Source organism: Macaca thibetana, chromosome 3 (assembly GCF_024542745.1).
Source record: "Macaca thibetana thibetana isolate TM-01 chromosome 3, ASM2454274v1, whole genome shotgun sequence".
NCBI classification, from domain to species: Eukaryota; Metazoa; Chordata; class Mammalia; order Primates; family Cercopithecidae; genus Macaca; species Macaca thibetana.
In genome coordinates this window covers 115,163,375-115,181,291 of record NC_065580.1, presented here as the reverse complement: position 1 = coordinate 115,181,291, position 17,917 = coordinate 115,163,375, and the positions used below count along the sequence as shown (strand labels likewise).

At 46.4% G+C, this 17,917-nt stretch overlaps 2 protein-coding genes across 2 annotated transcripts in view; one reads left to right on the top strand and one right to left on the bottom strand.

Annotated features, from left to right (window-relative positions):
• Positions 1-3,345, bottom strand: part of CCM2 (CCM2 scaffold protein) — a 154,047-nt gene extending 150,702 nt beyond the window's left edge. Inside the window, exon 1 of the mRNA XM_050783419.1 lies at positions 3,336-3,345. The gene's annotated coding sequence lies outside the window, so the exon portion shown is untranslated. The remainder of the gene's footprint in view (positions 1-3,335) is intronic.
• Positions 1-17,917, top strand: part of LOC126950191 (histone H2A.V) — a 222,207-nt gene that overhangs the window by 140,153 nt on the left and 64,137 nt on the right. The window lies entirely within an intron of this gene.

The window sequence follows — 17,917 nt, the reverse complement described above, 5'->3', positions numbered from 1 at the left end:
TTCCAGAAAGACATGTTTAAAGGTATTTATCATGATATTAATGATAAAATTTGGAAAACACATCATTTAGGTACAAACATCATAGCTGTTATGGATAGCAGTAGTTGGCCTATTTTCATAGTATAGTATTCCATTGCATGATTATTTTATTTCATTTTTTTCATTATTTTATTTTCGTTTTCATCATTTTTTTATTTCATTTTTCTCCTTTGGCTATTTCTAGTCTAGGGCTCTGGTAAATGCTACTGCACATCACATGAGCCCATGTTTCTGTTGGGTGAAGTGGTGAGGTCCTAGCACGTGTGGATATTTACCTACTAAAGATCCTGCTGGGCGGTGCAGTGGCTCACACCTGTAATCTCAGCACTTTGGGAGGCTGAGGCAGGCAGATGACCTGAGGCCAGGAGTTCAAGACCAGCCTGACCAACATGGAGAAACTCTCATCTCTACTAAAAATATAAAAAATTAGCCAGGCATGGTGGCGGGTGCCTGTAATCCCAGCTACTCGGGAGGCTGAGGCAGGAGGATTGCTTGATGTCGGGAGGCGGAGGCTGCAGTGAGCCAAGATTGCACCGTTATACTCCAGCCTGGGCAACAAGAGCAAAACTCCATTTCAAAAAAAAAAGATCCTGCCAAACAAACTACTTGCAGAGTGGCTGCACCAATTTACATTCCCATCAGCAGCGGGGATGTTACTCCTGGTATTGTCAGTCTTTTTCATCTGATGGGTCTATGAGTCTGTAGTGGTATCTTGGGGTGTGTGTGCGCGCACGTGTGTGTGTGTGTGTGTGTGTGTGTTTGAAACAGGGTCTCACTCTGTCACCCAGGCTGGAGTGCAAGTGGTGCAATCACAGCTCACTGCAACCTCCATCTTCTGGGCTCAAACAATCCTCACACCATAGCCTCCCAAGTATCGGGAACTACAGGTGTGTGCCCCCATGTCCAGCTAATTTTTAAATATTTTTTAGAGATGGGGTCTCACTATTTAGTCCAGGCTGGTCTTGAACTCCTGGGCTCAAGCAATCTTCCTGCCTCAGCCTCCCAAAGTGCTGGGATTACAGGTGTGAGCCACTGCACCCAGCCTTGTGTTTTTATTTGCTTCTGCCTGATTGCTGATGAGGTTGAGCACCTTTTCAGGAATGTTGGCCATCTGGGTGTCCTCTTACAGTTTTTTTTGTTTTGTTTTGTTTTGTTTTTTTGAGATGGAGTTTCGCTCTTGTTGCCCAGGCTGGAATGCAATGGCATGATCTCGGCTCACTGCAGCCTCCGCCTCCCAGGTTCAAGCAATTCTCCTGCCTCAGCCTCCTATGTAGGTGGGATTACAGGCATGCACCACCCTGCCCGGCTGATTTTTTTGTATTTTTGGTAGAGACGGGGATTCACCATGTTGGCCAGGCTGGTTTCAAATTGCTGATCTCAAGTGATTCGCCCATCTTGGCCTGCCAAAGTGCTGGGACTACAGGCATGAGCCACAGTGCCCCACCCCTCTTACAGTTTATATGACCATACACTTAAGCTCCCTCCACCAGGCCACATGAATAACAACATTTGTGTGTGAAAATTAAGATAACGAGTATATAAAGGGACCAGCAAGGTGCCAGCTCCAGTCCTAGACAATATGGCATCTCTCACCCCCTCACCTTTCCCGTGTCCACAGTTCTCAGCTTGGTACCTGGCAGGCAGCAGCACACAGCCTGTGTCAACACTGGGCTATCCTGTAGATGATCGCAGGGCAGGAAGGGAGAAGCCACAGATGTGGATGCACTCCCAAGAGGCTCCTTAGAGAACTCGCACTTGGGTCTCCTCAAACACTCAATGATTTGTGGAAAAATAAAGGGCGAAAGGTGAGTTTTTTTGTTTAACTCTACATCTCGACCATGGCTTCCTGCATTTCTGGTATTAAGATGACCATCCCTTTCATCCTTTGGTGATGAGAGTGTTACGTGTTTTTTTTTTTTTTTTTTTTTTTTTTTTTTTGAGAGGGAGTCTCCCTCTGCCGCCCAGGCTGGAGTGCAGTGGCCAGATCTCAGCTCACTGCAAGCTCCCCCTCCCGGGTTTACGCCATTCTCCTGCCTCGGCCTCCCGAGTAGCTGGGACTACAGACGCCCGCCACCTCGCCCATGTAGTTTTTTGTATTTTTTAGTAGAGACGGGGTTTCATCATGTTAGCCAGGATGGTCTCGATCTCCTGACCTCATGATCTGCCCGTCTCGGCCTCCCAAAGTGCTGGGATTACAGGCTTGAGCCACTGCGCCCGGCCAAGAGAGTTACTTTTTAAAACATCATTACTTTCTGCAATTATACAGGCAGTAGGAAAAACGTAAAGAAATAAATAGGCCGGGCACGGTGGCTCCTGCCTGTAATCCCAACACTTTGGGAGGCCAAAGCAGGTGGATAACCTGAGGTCAAGAGTTCAAAACCAACCTGGCCAACATGGGGTTTCTATCTCTACTAAAAATATTTTAAAAATTAGCTTGGCGTGGTGGCACATGCCTGCAATCCCAGCTACTCAAGAGACTGAGGCAGGAGAATCACTTGAATCCAGGAGGCGGAGGTTGCGGTGAGCCAAGATCGCTCCACTGCACTCCAGCCTGGACAATAAGAGCAAAACTCCATCTCAAAAAAAGAAAACAAGAGACAAGAAAAGAAAGAGACAAATAGACACCATTATTTAAGAAAGTAGAAAGTTGGTAGTAAAAATATGGGGGACTTTTACTTGTCCTTGAAATCCCAAAGTCTGGGAACTGATGGTCTAGAATAGCACTATCCAATAGAAATAGAAATCGACCCACATAAAGAAGTTTAAACTTTCTAGAAGCCACATTATAATAAAAGTAAAAAGAAACAGGCGAAATTGATTGTAATCATATATTTTAAAAAATGGTAGACCCAAAACATTATAATTTCAATGTATCATCAATACGAAAATGATTGATACTACATTTTACATTGTGTGCACTATGTCTTTGACAGCCAGTGTACGCTTTACACTTACTGTACTTCTCCAGTGGACTCGCTGCACTTCAAGTGCTCAGAGCGCATGTGGGTGCCAGAATGGACAGCATAGCTCTAGAGCCTCGGAGGCCTGCAGGTACTTCCCAAATATTTCAAGAATGAATGAATGAATGTAGGCATGAACTGCTGGATTGCCACAAATTCTGACTGGATGTCCTATATCCGCCTCAACAGGAACGGCCACCAGGGGGCGCCAGAGTGCTAGTTGACGGGCTCCACACGGCATCCTTGCTGAGAGCTCAGGACTGGGGTGAGGTGTCTCGGGGCCACAGGTCTCACAGGACTCAGCAACCCCAAGGCGTTGAGTCCCCATGCCCTCCCCCCCATCTGCTGCGGGCCACTTTTCCATGCTTCAGCCATCCCCTGGTGAGGAGGGGGAAGAGGGCTGGCACTGGCCAGGCAAGGAGCAGGTCTGAGGATCTCAGACAGGGATCCCTCTGGCTGCTCAGGAAGGCACAAGCCCCTTGACTCACCAAGTCTGAGGGTCCCTGCAGAGCCGACATAATAGCTGGGAAGAAAGGACACTCTATGGCAGAGAGTTAACCCTCTTCGTGGCTCTGGCTCAACAGTGGAGAGACACCCTCCTCCCTTTTCAGGGTGGCTCTCCCACTGGGGCATCTCCCTGGCTGATGCTATCTCCTCGACAACCACTGGCTCACAGCCAGCCTGTCTCTAGCCCCATTTCTCTTCCAGGTTGTCACCTCTTGATCTTCTAGCCCGCCCACTCAGTGGGTAAGAACACCCAACCCCCACCAATCTCTCCCTACACATGCCTTCTGTGCTTCCCGGAGGCTCTTGCAAGCAGCCCTTGAGTTGCTCCTCCAGATACTCCCACTAGATGCTCCCCCAGGTGCTCTTCCTAGATGTTAGATGCACCTCTTTTTTTTCCTCTTTTTATTTTTAAGCACCTAGGGAATTATTATTTATTTACTTTTTTTTTAGATGGAGTCTTGCTCTGCTGCCCAGGCTAGAAAGCAGTGGCATGATCTCCGATCACTGCAACCTCTGCCTCCCAGGTTCAAGTGATTCTCCTGCCTCAGCCTCCAGAGTAGCTGGGATTACAGGCACATGCCACTACGTCTGGTTAATTTTTTTTGTTTTGTTTTGTTTTTCGTTTTTTTTTTTTTTTTTTTTTTTTTTTTGAGATGGAGTTTCACTCTTGTTGCCCCAGGCTGGAATGCAATGGCATGATCTTGGCTCACTGCAACCTCTGCCTCCCAGGTTCAGGCGATTCTCCTGTCTCAGCCTCCTGAGCAGCTGGGATTACAGGCGCCTGCCACTACGCCAAGTTAATTTTTGGTATTTTTAGTAGAGAAGGGGTTTCACCATGTTGGCCAGGCTGGTTTCAAACTCCTGCCCTCATGATCCACCCACCTCAGCCTCCCAAAGTGCTGGGATTGGCCGGGCGCGGTGGCTCAAGCCTGTAATTCCAGCACTTTGGGAGGCCGAGACGGGCGGATCACGAGGTCAGGAGATCGAGACCATCCTGGCTAACACGGTGAAACCCCGTCTCTACTAAAAATACAAAAAAAAAAAAAAAATAGCCGGGCGACGTGGCGGGCGCCTATAGTCCCAGCTACTTGGGAGGCTGAGGCAGGAGAATGGCGTAAACCCAGGAGGCGGAGCTTGCAGTGAGCTGAGATCCAGCCACTGCACTCCAGCCTGGGCGGCAGAGCGAGACTCCGTCTTAAAAAAAAAAAAAAAAAAAAAAACAAAGTGCTGGGATTACAGGTATGAGCCACCGCGCCCAGCCAGAGTTCTTTATTTAATGATGTCCTAACATAAAAGTTGACATAACTCTTTTTTTTTTTCAGTTTTCATTATTCTTTTATATAAATCCTCTAGATCATAACTGCTTCTGTCAAACCATGATTCCGAGCTTTATGACAACTCAGAAGTAAGGACTAAGAGAAGGCAAATATGCCTTCAAGATCAACAGACGTTTATGTAATTCAACTGTTAGAAACAGCTCAACATTCAGCTAGTGAGTAGAGTGTGTATGTCAGTATCCACAGTATACAAACCCTTCACGGAGCTGCAAGACCTTTTGACTGTTCTTCAGGTGCCTCCAAATGCTGATCATGGAACTTCTTTCCTTCTGAGGCTGGTTTTCTTTCAATGCAGTTTGGGGTCTGAAAATCATGTGTTCAGATGTCCAGGAAACGTGACTACCTTCCTGTTGAGTCCTTGCTTCTCTGACTCATCTTAAAATTACACTTTCTGCCAATAAAGCCTTCCCTATTTCTACAAATAACTTCTCTTCATCTGTTTCTTTTAAGTTTCTGCAGCTCAATATACTTCACAAAGCATTGACAGGTAGACTTGAAGCTTGGATTAAACAGATCAAAAACTTTTGACCAGATTTGTAGGCTGAATAGAATTTTGCTCCAATGGGCTGGGTGTGATGACCGACGCCTGTAATCCCAGCAGTTTGGGAGGCCGAGGCAGGCGGATCACCTGAGGTCAGGAGTTCAAGACCAGCCTGGCCAACATGATGAAACCCTGTTTCTACTTAAAATACAAAAATTAGCTGGGCGTGGTGGTGCATGCCTGTAATCCCAGCTACTTGGGAGGCTGAGGCAGGAGAATCACTTGAACCTGAGAGGCGAACTTTGCAGTGAGCCGAGATCATGCCATGGCACTCCAGCCTGGGGAAAAAGAGCAAAACTTCATCTAAAAAAAAAAAAAAAGAAAAACAAATTTGCTTCAATGGGATCCTCATGATACCAGATGTCCTGCATGAGAGCTTTGGCTTTGCCATAGTGCAAGTGGGGCTTCTGGAAGACTGGCTCCTTCCACAGGGGAAAGGTGTTATCTATGTGATACTAGAGGGGTTTCTCCTTCAATTTCTCCTCCAGCGCTCCTGCTCAAATCACGTACCGTGTCTGCAAAAAGATGTTCCCTGCGATTTCCAGCCAGTTATAGATGTTCCCCTTGAGTGCTTCCTGAGTGCTCCTCAAGGGTGCTCCTCCTAGATTCTCCAGATGCTCCCCAGGATGCACCTCCCATAAAAGATATCTAGGTAGTTTTCCACTCTGTGAATTCTTAGGATGCTTTCTTAACTGCTTCTGGTTTCTCTGTTTTCTACTTAACTTTGCATATTCCTGTTAGATCCATCTTTCTAAAGTGCAGCTCTGAATGGGGGTATGGTGGGGGGATACTTCTGTGCAAATGCCTGAAATACCTCCAGTGGCACCTCCATCAGAATAAAACCCATACATCTGCATAGAACATGTAATGATCAAGTCAGAGTATTTAGGATATCCATTGCCCTAAGCATTATCATTTCTATGTGTTGGAAACATTTCAAGTTCTCTCTTCTACCTATGTTGAAATATACAAAACATTGTTGTTAACTATAGTCACCCTACTGTGACTAGATCTTTTTCCTTCTAACTGTATGTTGGTACCCATTAACCAACCTGTTCTTCCCCTCTCCCATCCACACCCCTTTCCTAGCCTCTAGTATCTATCATTCTACTCTCTACTTCTATGGGATCAACTTTTTTTTTTCGAGACGGAGTTTTACTCTTGTCGCCCAGGCTGGAGTGCAGTGGTAGGATCTCGGTTCACCGCAACTTCTGCCTCCCAGGTTCAAGCAATTCTTCTGCTTCAGCCTCCTGAGCAGGTGGGATTACAGGAACGCACCACCATGCCCAGCTAATTTTAATATTTTTAGTAGAAACAGGGTTTCACCATATTGGCCAGGTTGGTCTCGAACTCCTGACCTCAATTGATCTGCCAACCTTGGCCTCCCAAAGTGCTGGGATTACAGGCATGAGCCACTGCGCTTGGCCTGAGATCAACTTTTCTAACTCCTACATATGAGTAAGAATGTGTGATATGTTCAATAATGAGAGGATAAAAAAAAGGACATGTGATAGATGTCTTTCCATGCCTAGCATATTTCACTTAACATAATGATCTCCATTTCCATCCATGTTGCTGAAAATGACAGGATTTCATTCTTTTTTTATGGCTGAATAGTATTCCATTCTATACATGTAACAAAATATCACATGTACCCCATAAATATGTACAAATATGTATCAATTAAACAAAAGAAATGTATCCAATAAAGAATGAAGACACTAGTAACCAGAATTTGGCATATCCTGTTTTTTAGAAAGCAGTGCTTACCAGGTTTCTGGAAGATAAATATTCAGCTAGTTATTCAATATGTGATGGTGTGTGTGGATTGAACCCTTTCCTTACTATTTTTACTGGTATTTTGTAAATATGAAGCCACTAAGGAATAAACAAATTCTATATTCTATGTTGTCCCCAAGGAAAGACAACCAATTATGTATCGGTGACTAATTAAATACGGTCATTTTTTTTCTTCTGAAACACATCAATATAGTTTAAAAATAAAATACTTTACACAACTTAAAAAACAAAAAACCCAGACATTGGGAAGTGGCGTGCCCCTCTGAACCCTCAGGATGCTTGTGAACTTGTCTCTGGCCAGGCACAGTGGCTTGTGCCTATAATCCCAGCACTTGGGGAGGCTGAGGCAGGAGGATCACTTGAGGCCAGGAGTTAGAGATAGGCCTGGCCTCAAGTGATATAGCCAGACCCTGTTTCTACAGAAAAAAAAAATTTTTTTTTTTAATTAGCTGGGTATGGTGGCCTGTGCCTGTAGTTCCAGCTACTTGGGAGGCTGAGGCAGGAGGATTGCTTGAGGCAAGGAGTTCAAGGCTGCAGTGAGCTATGATCATGCTGCTGCACTCCAGCCTAGGTGACAGGGCAAGAGCCCATCTCAAAAATAATAATAATAATAATGATAAATGAATAACTAAAATTAGCTAGGAGTGGTGGCACATGCCTGTAGTCTCAGCTATTTGGGAGGCTGAGGTGGGAGGATCTCTCGAGTCTAGGAGTTTGAGGCTGCAGTGAGCTGTGATGGTACCACTGCACTTCAGCCTAGGCAACACAGTGAGACCCTGTCTCTAAAAAAAAAAAAAAAAAAAAAAAAAAAAAGGTAGCAGGGAAACTTGTTTCTTATCCCCTACTAAATGCCTATTTACCCTTCCAGAATGCCACACTTGGCAGATGGCTTATAAATATTAATGACCTAACAGAATGCCTTACACAGTGGGAGGCCAAATAAATAATTCTCATGTTGCTCTCTTTCTGCATGTGACCCAGTCTGAGTATTTGAACCTAAGGGTAGAACTTGCCCAACACCATACTTAGAAATGACTTCAGGCCAGACACGGTGGCTCACGCCTGTAATCCCAGCACTTTGGGAGGTCGAGGCGGGCGGATCACGAGGTCAGGAGATCGAGACCATCCTGGCTCACAAGGTGGAACCCCGTCTCAACTAAAAATACAAAAAATTAGCCAGGCATGGTGGCAGGCTCCTGTAGTCCCAGTTACTCGGGAGGCTGAGGCAGGAGAATGGCGTGAACCTGGGAGGCGGAACTTGCAGTGAGCCGAGATCACGCCACTGTACTCCAGCCTGGGCGACAGAACAAGAGTCTGTCTCAAAAAAAAAGAAATGACTTCGGACATTTACAATGCACTTTCACACACACCCTTCATTTCATATCACAACTAACCTTCAAGGTAGGTGTTCATACCTTCATGTCTCAACTGAGGAAACGTAGGCTCAGAGATGTGTAGGGCTGGGGCTCTGGTTCTTTTTGTCCAATTTAGTACCGCCCCACACTTAGGTCCTGAGACCCTGGGGGCCCCTGAGATCTCCCATCAGGAGGAACTGCTCTTATTTAGATATTGCTTAGACTCTACATGAGTGAATTACATTTTTCCAATGAAGTCTTTAAGATTATGTGTATTGGCCGGGCGCGGTGGCTCAAGCCTGTAATCCCAGCACTTTGGGAGGCCGAGGCGGGCGGATCACGAGGTCAGGAGATCGAGACCATCCTGGCTGACACGGTGAAACCCCGTCTCTACTAAAAAATACAAAAAACTAGCCGGGCGAGGTGGCGGGCGCCTGTAGTCCCAGCTACTGGGGAGGCTGAGGCAGGAGAATTGCGTGAACCCGGGAGGCAGAGCCTGCAGTGAGCTGAGATCCGGCCACTGCACTCCAGCCTGGGCGGCAGAGCGAGACTCCATCTCAAAAAAAAAAAAAAAAGATTATGTGTATTAACTATTGCCAAAAGTAAAAGAAGCACTAAAATTCCTAATATGAATATAGGTAATTAGCAAATAATTTTTATAATTTTTCAAAAGATCTATTATATTAATAATTGAGGTGCTTATATTGCTTGATATTTAAAAAGTCAAACCACTCTTATAGATTTACCCAAATCCATTTACCGGTACAAATTCCCATTTGGAACAGTACGTGGTTGTGACAGTCACAGGCAGCACTGAGCCTGTGGGGGCAGAATCGGGGGAATGGAGAAGGTGCAGACTTCACCATCACACAAGGCTGCTTTTCTGTGATTCCAGGAAAAAGAAAGACTACTTGTCTAAACTACATAACCGTCCATAAAAGCCTGAGCTCTATGTTACTTCTCCCAAACCAAATCACTATGGCAACATGAGCTCCGCACACATGCATGCTTACGCACACACACCAGCACACTTCCTGGGAGAGCCCCAAATGGGTGCTCGCGTGTCTGGGCTGAAATGTGGGCCAGAACCCACTTCAATAGCACAGAGATCACCAGCCACAGCATTTCTAAGCAGAAATGTTTTCACTCAGCCTTAAACTGATAAGCTTTCAAGATGTGGAGTATTAATTCACTCTACTATTTTATTTTATTTTATTTTATTTTATTATTTTATTTTATTTTATTTTTGAAACAGAGTCTCACTCTGTCACCCAGGCTGGAGTGCAGTGGCAAAATCTTGGCTTACTATAACCTCCACTTCCCGAGTTCAAGCAATTCTCCTGTCTCAGCCTCCCCAGTAGGTGGGACTACAGGCGCACGCCACCATGCCCGGCTAGTTTTTGTATTTTTAGTAGAGACGGGGTTTCACCATATTGGTCAGGCTGGTCTCGAGCTCCTGACCTCAGGTGATCCACCCACCTCAGCCTCCCAAAGTGCTAAGATTACAGCTGTGAGCCACCATGCCCCGCCCATTCTACTATTTGTATCAAATAATTAGAAATGGTACCAGGGAAGATGAGTGGGCAAAATATGGGATGTTCAGATACCATGGCTTGAAGATATTACAATTAGAGATGTAAATCTGACATGAAAGTAAAAGGAAATTAGAATTATGTTTTATTTTCTGTCCTTTTAAAGTATAGAAGTCATGCATGCTCACTAGAAGAAACCGAAAGCATGGAAAGTAAGAGGCCCTTTTGTGGCCTCCAGTCTGGGCCAGCCTAGTGTGTGGCTAAGGAATATGTGGAGATGGAGGCGACTCTGCCCCCTTGCAGCAGGCTATTGAAAGCCAGCCAGCAAGTGAGCGAGATGTCAGATGGCTCCAGCCCCAGCCTTGAGCCATCCCCTTTGAGCCTTGCCAAAGTGCAGATTTTTGAGCAAAATCAATGTGATGTTGCTTTTAGCCACTAAGTTTTCAGGCAGATCAGGGGTCCTGGAGTAGGTGTCATGGAAGCTGGGCTCTGAAGGCACCCAAAGAGGGAGGGAGGGCAAGGATTTGAGGAGACCACACAAGGTGAAGGCCCAGGGTAGGTGCACAACCGGGGGTGGGAAGAGGCAACTCCAGGTGAGAAGGCAGAGCCAGGGCAGCAGTGTGTGGAGGCTGGAGGGCCAGGAGAAGGGGCCGAACCATCTCTCTCAGGGCTTGGGAGCCATGCCAGAGGGCCTGGGATAGTTGAAATGCTCATCTAAAGGCCAGGCATAGTGGCTCACGCCTGTAATCCCAGCACTTTGGGAGGCCGAGTGGGGGCAGGGATGGATCACCTGAGGTCAGGAGTTCCAGACCAACCTGGCCAACATGGTGAAACCCCATCTCTACTAAAAATAAAAATAAAAATTAGCTGGGCACAGTGGCACACCCTGTAATACCAGCTACTCGGGAGACTGAGGCAGGAGAATCGCTTGAACCCAGGAGGCAGAGGTTGCAGTGAGCCAAGATTGTGCCACTGTACTCCAGCCTGTGCGACAAGAGTGAAACTCCGTCTCAAAAGAAAAAATTAAAAAAAGAAAAGAAAGAAAAGAAAAGCTCATCTACACAGTCACTGTTTGGAACTCGGAGTGCACTTGGCCAGAGAAGCAATATTTTGAATACAAATTGAGTTACCATACTACCTACAGCCCAGTTAGATGGCTGGACACAGCGACTATGGGATTCCATCAGCCACCCCACTCTCATAGCCCATCTACCTCCATCCTGTACAGGTTTTACTGACCCAGAATCCAGCAAAGAGTAGGTGCTCAATAACTGTGGCTGATTTTTGAGTGGTTCTAAATCCGAGCGCCCCTTACTGTCTGAACAAATGACGGCTTGCGTCTGTGTCCCAAAGTGTGCCAGCAGGCGCAGGCTCTCCAATGGACCGCGTGTGTGAAGCAGGCTGCGTGTGAAGCAGGTTGGTAAAGAGAGCCGCGTGGTGAGCTTGGTGGTGGCCAGAAGTCAGTGACCAGCCAGGAGGAAAGGAGCTTCAGGTGGACAGCTGATCTGAAGGCAGGGGCTGGGCCTGGGGGTTGGGGGTGGGAGGGCAGGTAGGAAAGAGGCCTGGGCAGATCCAGGATCTGCCTCACCTAGGCCTGGCCATTCTGCCCTTAGAAACATTCCTATCTCAGGGCCCGTTTCCTGCTTTCCTTCCTGAAAGCCCACATGGATCCTCCTCATGCCAGGGCCTATGTCCCCTGAGGCTGAAGGGAGGGCAGCAGGGTGCCTGGTGCTTCCTGGTGCCTCTCTTTGCTGAATCCGGCCAAGCCACATGGAAGAACACACAGCTGATGAGGAGCAGTGACTGACACTTCTGGAAATGGGATGGGAGTCAGCCCTTTCCTGGTATCCCACACTGTCTAGAGCTGAGAAAGTAGATGCCAGGGTTGGGAAGACGGTAGAGAAAGCTGACCTGAAGCACAGAACCTCGCCTTATAGTTCTGTACCTCATCAACAGCAGGATGTGATGAGCCCCTGGCCCTCAATTTTGTTTTGCAATTGAGTTTTTTTTTTTTTAATTAAAAGAACTGATGTTCCTGTACCTCCCTTTAAACAGTTTCTCAGATATGGCTCAGCCCACAATGCACTTGGCAAGGTGTTGACCAGTCCTGAGCAGAGTTGAAACTGCTCTCCCTGGGGTGGGCAGTGAGCCTGTTAGAAACCCTGGCTTTTCTCTCTCACTCTGCCCCCTGGGACAAGTCACACCATCTCTCTGGGTGTCACTCTCTCCCTGTAGTTCCAGAGAGCTGAGTTGGCGTACCTCTGAGACCAGCCAAGTCATCATAAAAAGTTCCCATTATTGGGAATGAAGCAATTTCCCAGGTCTGTGGGAAGACTGTGGAATTGGGTCACAAGTCACAGATGGAAAGGCATGGGCCACAGTGGGGGACTGGGTCCCTTCTTGGCAAGAACCCACCGGGACACAGTCCCTGACTGTCCTCATTTTGCCTTGCTGGCTGCAGGCCCAGGACCACCGGCCAGAAGCCATGAGAGATCAGGGCAGGACACGGGCAGCTTCAACGGTCACCCCAGACTGAGACACCACACGGGCCCGGGCCTCAGCCCCACTCTGCCCTGCTGGAGAGGCCATCTGCCTCCTGGCCTTGTGACTTCCTGCTGGGACTGAGCCCAGCACTAGCCCTGGCTGTATGGGCTGCAGCCTGGATTCCCATCCACTCTGATCGCTGACCCCTGATCCCTGAATCTCCTTGGGTTCCTGCCAATGTGTTTCTTCCAAGGCCAGGCCTGAAGTTTGGCAATCAAGCCGCATGGATTTCTAGGATCTAGAAATTTGGTCAGCCAAATCATTACCATCTAAATGACCCCCAAGGCCCCCATAATACATTTTTAAACTTTTTAATTGAAGTATAACAGATAATATCCTAAGTATTCAGTTGGTGACTTATGCAAAGTGAGCACTAGGTTTGTCCTTTCACATGCTGTAGGCCATTTGTATGTCTTCTCTAGAGAAACGCTTTGTCAGGTCCTTTGCCATTTTTGAATTGGGTTATGTGGGTTTTTTACCGTTGAGTTTTTGTTTTCTTTTTTTTTTTTTTTTAGTGACAGTATCTTGCTCTGTCACCTAGGCTGGAGTGCAGTGGTGCAATTATAGCTCACTGTAGCCTCCAACTTCTGGGTTCAAGCAATCCTCCCATCTCAGCCTCTCAAGTAGCTAGGACTACAGGCGTGTGCCACCATGCCTGGCTAATTTTTTTTTTTTTTTTTTTTTTTTGAGACGGAGTTTCACTCTTGTTGCCCAGGCTGGAGTGCAATGGTGCGATCTCAGTTCACTGTAACCTCTGCCTCCCGGGTTCAAGCTATTCTCCTGCCTCAGCCTCCCAAGTAGCTGGGATTACAGGTGCCCGCCACCATGCCTGGCTAATTTTTTGTATTTTTAGTAGAGATAGGGTTTCACTATGTTGGCCAGGCTGGTCTTGAACGCCTGACCTCGTGATCTACCTGCCTTGGCCTCCCAAAGTGCTGGGATTACAGGCTTGACCCACCACGCCCACTCACCTTATTTCTACTTTTTATTTTTATTTATTTATTTATTTTTGAGACAGAGTCTCACTGCAGCACCCAGGCTGGAGTGCTCACTGCAACCTCCACCTCCTGGGTTCAAGTGATTCTCATGCCTAGTCTCCCAAGTAGCTGGGACTAGAGGTGTGCGCCACCATGCCTGGCTAAGGTTTGTATTTTTAGTAGAGACGAGGTTTCCCCATGTTGGCCAGGCTGGTCTGAAACTCATCTGCCCACCTCGGCCTCCCGAAGTCCTGAGATTACAGGTGGAAGCCACTATGCCTGGCCTTATTTTTATTTTTATCTTTTGCAGAAACAGGGTTTCACTATGTTGCTCAGCCTGGTCTTGAACTCCTGGCCTCAAGTGATCCATGGTTGCACAAGCCACCATGCCCAGTCTCAGTTTTAATTCTTTATATGATAGCCTGCATATTAATCCCTTATCAGATGTATGCTTTGCAATTATTTTGTCCCATTCTGTGTTCTTCGTTTTTTCTCATGTTGCCCAGTCTGGACTCATCCTCCTGAACAGCTCTGCGGGCCCCACCCACAATGGCAAAGCCTGAGGCCAGGCCTTTCCGAGCCTCCTTCTCTTGGGCTGCTGTCAAGCTGGCTTCTCCAATCTTGTCTTTCATAGAGGAGTTCTTTATTAGTAGTATTTGCCCAGTAGTTATATTGGGAAACATAGGAATTTTAAGTAAAAGGAAAAAGGCACCCACAATTCTGCCATGCCTACGAACAAAATTATTTTCTGTGCTGCCTTTTAATTTTTGTCTGTGTTCATAGATGAACTTTAATAAACATTGTGGAGGTACAGCTGAACTACTGAAGGTCTCTGCCTTGCACAAAGATCTTTGCCAGGGTCTCTTGTGGATTTGTTCTGTTTTGTTTTGTTTTTTAAGGCAAGGTCTTACTCTGTCACCCAGGCCGGAGTGCAGTAACACAATCACAGCTCACTGCAGCCTTGAATTTCTAGGCTCATGTGATCTACCCAACTCAGCCTCTCGAGTAGCTGAGACCATAAGCACGCACCACATGCTCAGCCTCTTCTTCTTCTTCTTCTTCTTCAATTTTTGTAGAATCAGAGTCTCTCTACCATGCCCAGGCTGATATTGAACTCCTGAGCTCAAGCGATCTTTCTGCCTCAGCCTCCCAAAGTGCTGGGATTACAGGTGTGAGCCATCTTACCCAGCCTCCTGTGTTTTTTGTTTTTTTTTTTTAATCTTGATTCATTTTCTCTCTTATTAGCCATTCCGGCTGGTTTTAGTTTGTCTGCACATTTTATTTATTTATTTACTTTTTTTTTTTTTTTTTTTTTTTGAGATGACGTCTCGCTCTGTCGCCCAGGCTGGAGTGCAGTGACGCGATCTTGGCTCACTGCAAGTTCTGCCTCCCGGATTCAGGCCATTCTCCTGCCTCAGCCTCCTGAGTAGCTACAGGCGCCCGCCACCACACCCAGCTAATTTTTTGTATTTTTAGTAGAGATGGGGTTTCACTGTGTTAGCCAGGTTGGTCTCAATCTCCTGACCTCGTGATCTACCCGCCTCGGCCTCCCAAAGTGCTGGGATTACAGGCATGAGCCACCGTGCCCGGCCAATTTATTTACTTATTTTTATGCTGAGGTTTTTGGGGGTTCTTTTTCATGGGGACAGGGTCTCACTCTGTTGTCCAAGCTGAGGTGGCAATGTTGCAGTGTTGCAGTCATTGCTTACTGTAACATGAACTCCTGGGCTCTAGTGATCCTCCTGCTTCAGCCTCCCAAGTAGCTGAGACTACAGGTGCACACCACCACTCCTGGATAATTTTTTGTTTTTTTTGTAGAGATGTGGTCTCACCATATTGTCCAGGCTGATCTTGAACTCCTAGCCTCAAGCAATCCTCCTGCATTGACCTCTCAAAGTGTTTGTATAACAGGTGCAAGCCGGCTGGGTACAGTGGCTCATGCCTATAATCCCAGCACTTTGGGAGGCCGAGGCAGGTGGATCACCTGAGGTCAGGAGTTTGAGACCAGCCAGACCAACATGGCGAAATCCCGTATCTACTAAAAATACAAAAATTAGCCAGGCATGGTGGCACATGCCTGTAATCCCAGCTACTTGGTTGGGAGGCTGAGGCAGGAGAATCGCTTGAACTTGGGAGGCAGAGGTTGCAGTGAGCAGATATCTCACCATTGCATTCCAGACTGGGTGACAAGAGGGAAATTCTGTCTCAAAAGAAAAAAAAAACAAAACAAAAAAAAAAAACAAGCACAAGCCACTGCGTTCAGCACATATACTGAGTATTTTATTGTATGCTGCTGCCAGTATACGTAAAACAACTACCCTTGTGAAATAGAAATTCATGAAAATTCAGAGAGGTAGATGGTAAGGACTGACAAAAGTAGAAGTCATGTATTATGGCACATGTGTTACAAGGATACGCTTTTGTACAGGCTTGAAATTTAGCTCTCTTTTGAATATTCAATGGTTCATGAGAAGTGGTTTGGGAACACACTTTCTGGGGTCTGAGGCATTTGTACCTGAAGAAACTCCAGGAAGCAGAGGGTCACATTGAGCATTCTGCAGACAATTGTTTTAAAACTGCAGCTGCCTGGGAAGCTTTCATACAGTTGAGCCCAGCCTCCAGCCAGGGCAATTCAGACACTTTTTTCATAGATATGATGCTGGAGGAACCAGACAGGGAACAAACAAGAGCTGACTCAATTTGTGGATTTGCACACTTTATAATCATGTTTTATTCCAGTCTTAACTAGAGATGCTAAGCGGGACTTAGTGTGGATAGGCCTGCACCCTGTGGCAGGACCACCACCGTGTGGCCTGGATGCTGGGCCCAGGTCACACAGCAGGCAATTCAAACTCAATCTGGAGAGAATAAGAGAAGTCAGACAGGGAGCCAGGCAGGCAGGAAAGGATGCCCCATGGCACAGCGTGTGCAAGGACATGGGAGAGCCCATATGGGTTGAGCATCCCTAACCCCAAAATCCAAAATTGGAAATGCTCCCAAATCTGAAGTTTTGGGGGTTTTTTGTTTGTTTTTGAAACAGAGTTTCACTCTTGTTGCCCAGGCTGGAGTGCAATGGCATGATCTCAGCTCATTGCAACGTCTACCTCCTGGGTTCAAGAGATTCTCCAGCCCAGCCTCCCAAGTAGCTGGGATTACAGGTGCACACCACCACACCCCGCTAATTTTTGTATTTTTAGTAGAGACGGGGTTTTACCATGTTGGCCAGGCTGGTCTCAGACTCCTGACCTCAGGTGATCCGCCCACCTCAGCCTCCCAAAGGGCTAGGATTACAGATGTGAGCCACCCCGCATGGCCAAATCTGAAGCTTTGTGAGCAATGACATGATATCACACATAGGTGCTGAGATGATGGTTCAATGTACACAAACTTTGTTTCAGGCACAAAATTGTGAAAAATACTATATAAAATTATCTTCAGGCTATGTGTATAAGGTATACATGAAACAGAAAATGAATTTGATGTTTAGACCTGAGTTTCATTCCCAAGACATCTCATTATGTATATGCAAATATTCCAAAATCCACAAAAATCTGAAATCCAAAACTCTGCTGGTCCTAAGCATTTCAAATAAGGGATATTCAACCTGTAGTCCCGGTTCTCCTTCCCGCACGTGTTTCCCGGTTCTCCTTCCCACATGTGTTTCCCGGTTCTCCTTCCTGCATGTGTTTCTAGTTTCTCCTCAAGTTTTCCCATATAGTTATTCGTTGCTGATCTCTTAAAATCTGTATTTGGAAGGAAGTGATCAAACTATAGTTGTGGGGCCAGGGGGATCCACAGTCGTGGGAAAGCAGATTCAGAGATCAACAAGGTTCGCCAGAGGATGTGGACGAAGCCATTGTGGAAAGGCCGACTTCCAACGCCTCTGACCTGGTGGTCAGCCCTGCAGATTTACTGAGTGAAAACAGCTGCCCGTATGAGTATTGCTTATAATACAAAAACCTGGAAACAACCTAAATCTCCAACCATGGAGGATGCAAATAGATTATATCTGCTCATTTAAATTGATAACCACTAAGACAACATTAAACATGGCACCATGTTTTCTCAATAATGTAAAGCAGGGGGAAAAACAGAAAACAATTTTGTTTCATTATACTATAGACAGCTACATACTATAATTATAATGTAAAAACAGATGTACATATTAGTAGAAAGTAAAAGGAAACCAGAAAAAACAAAAATGAAGACAACAGGTGCACTAGGATGGTGGGATTATGTATGAAATTTTGCTCATTTAAAATTTTCTGGCCAGGCACAGTGGCTCATGCCTATAATCCCAGCACTTTGGGAGGCCAAGGCGGGTG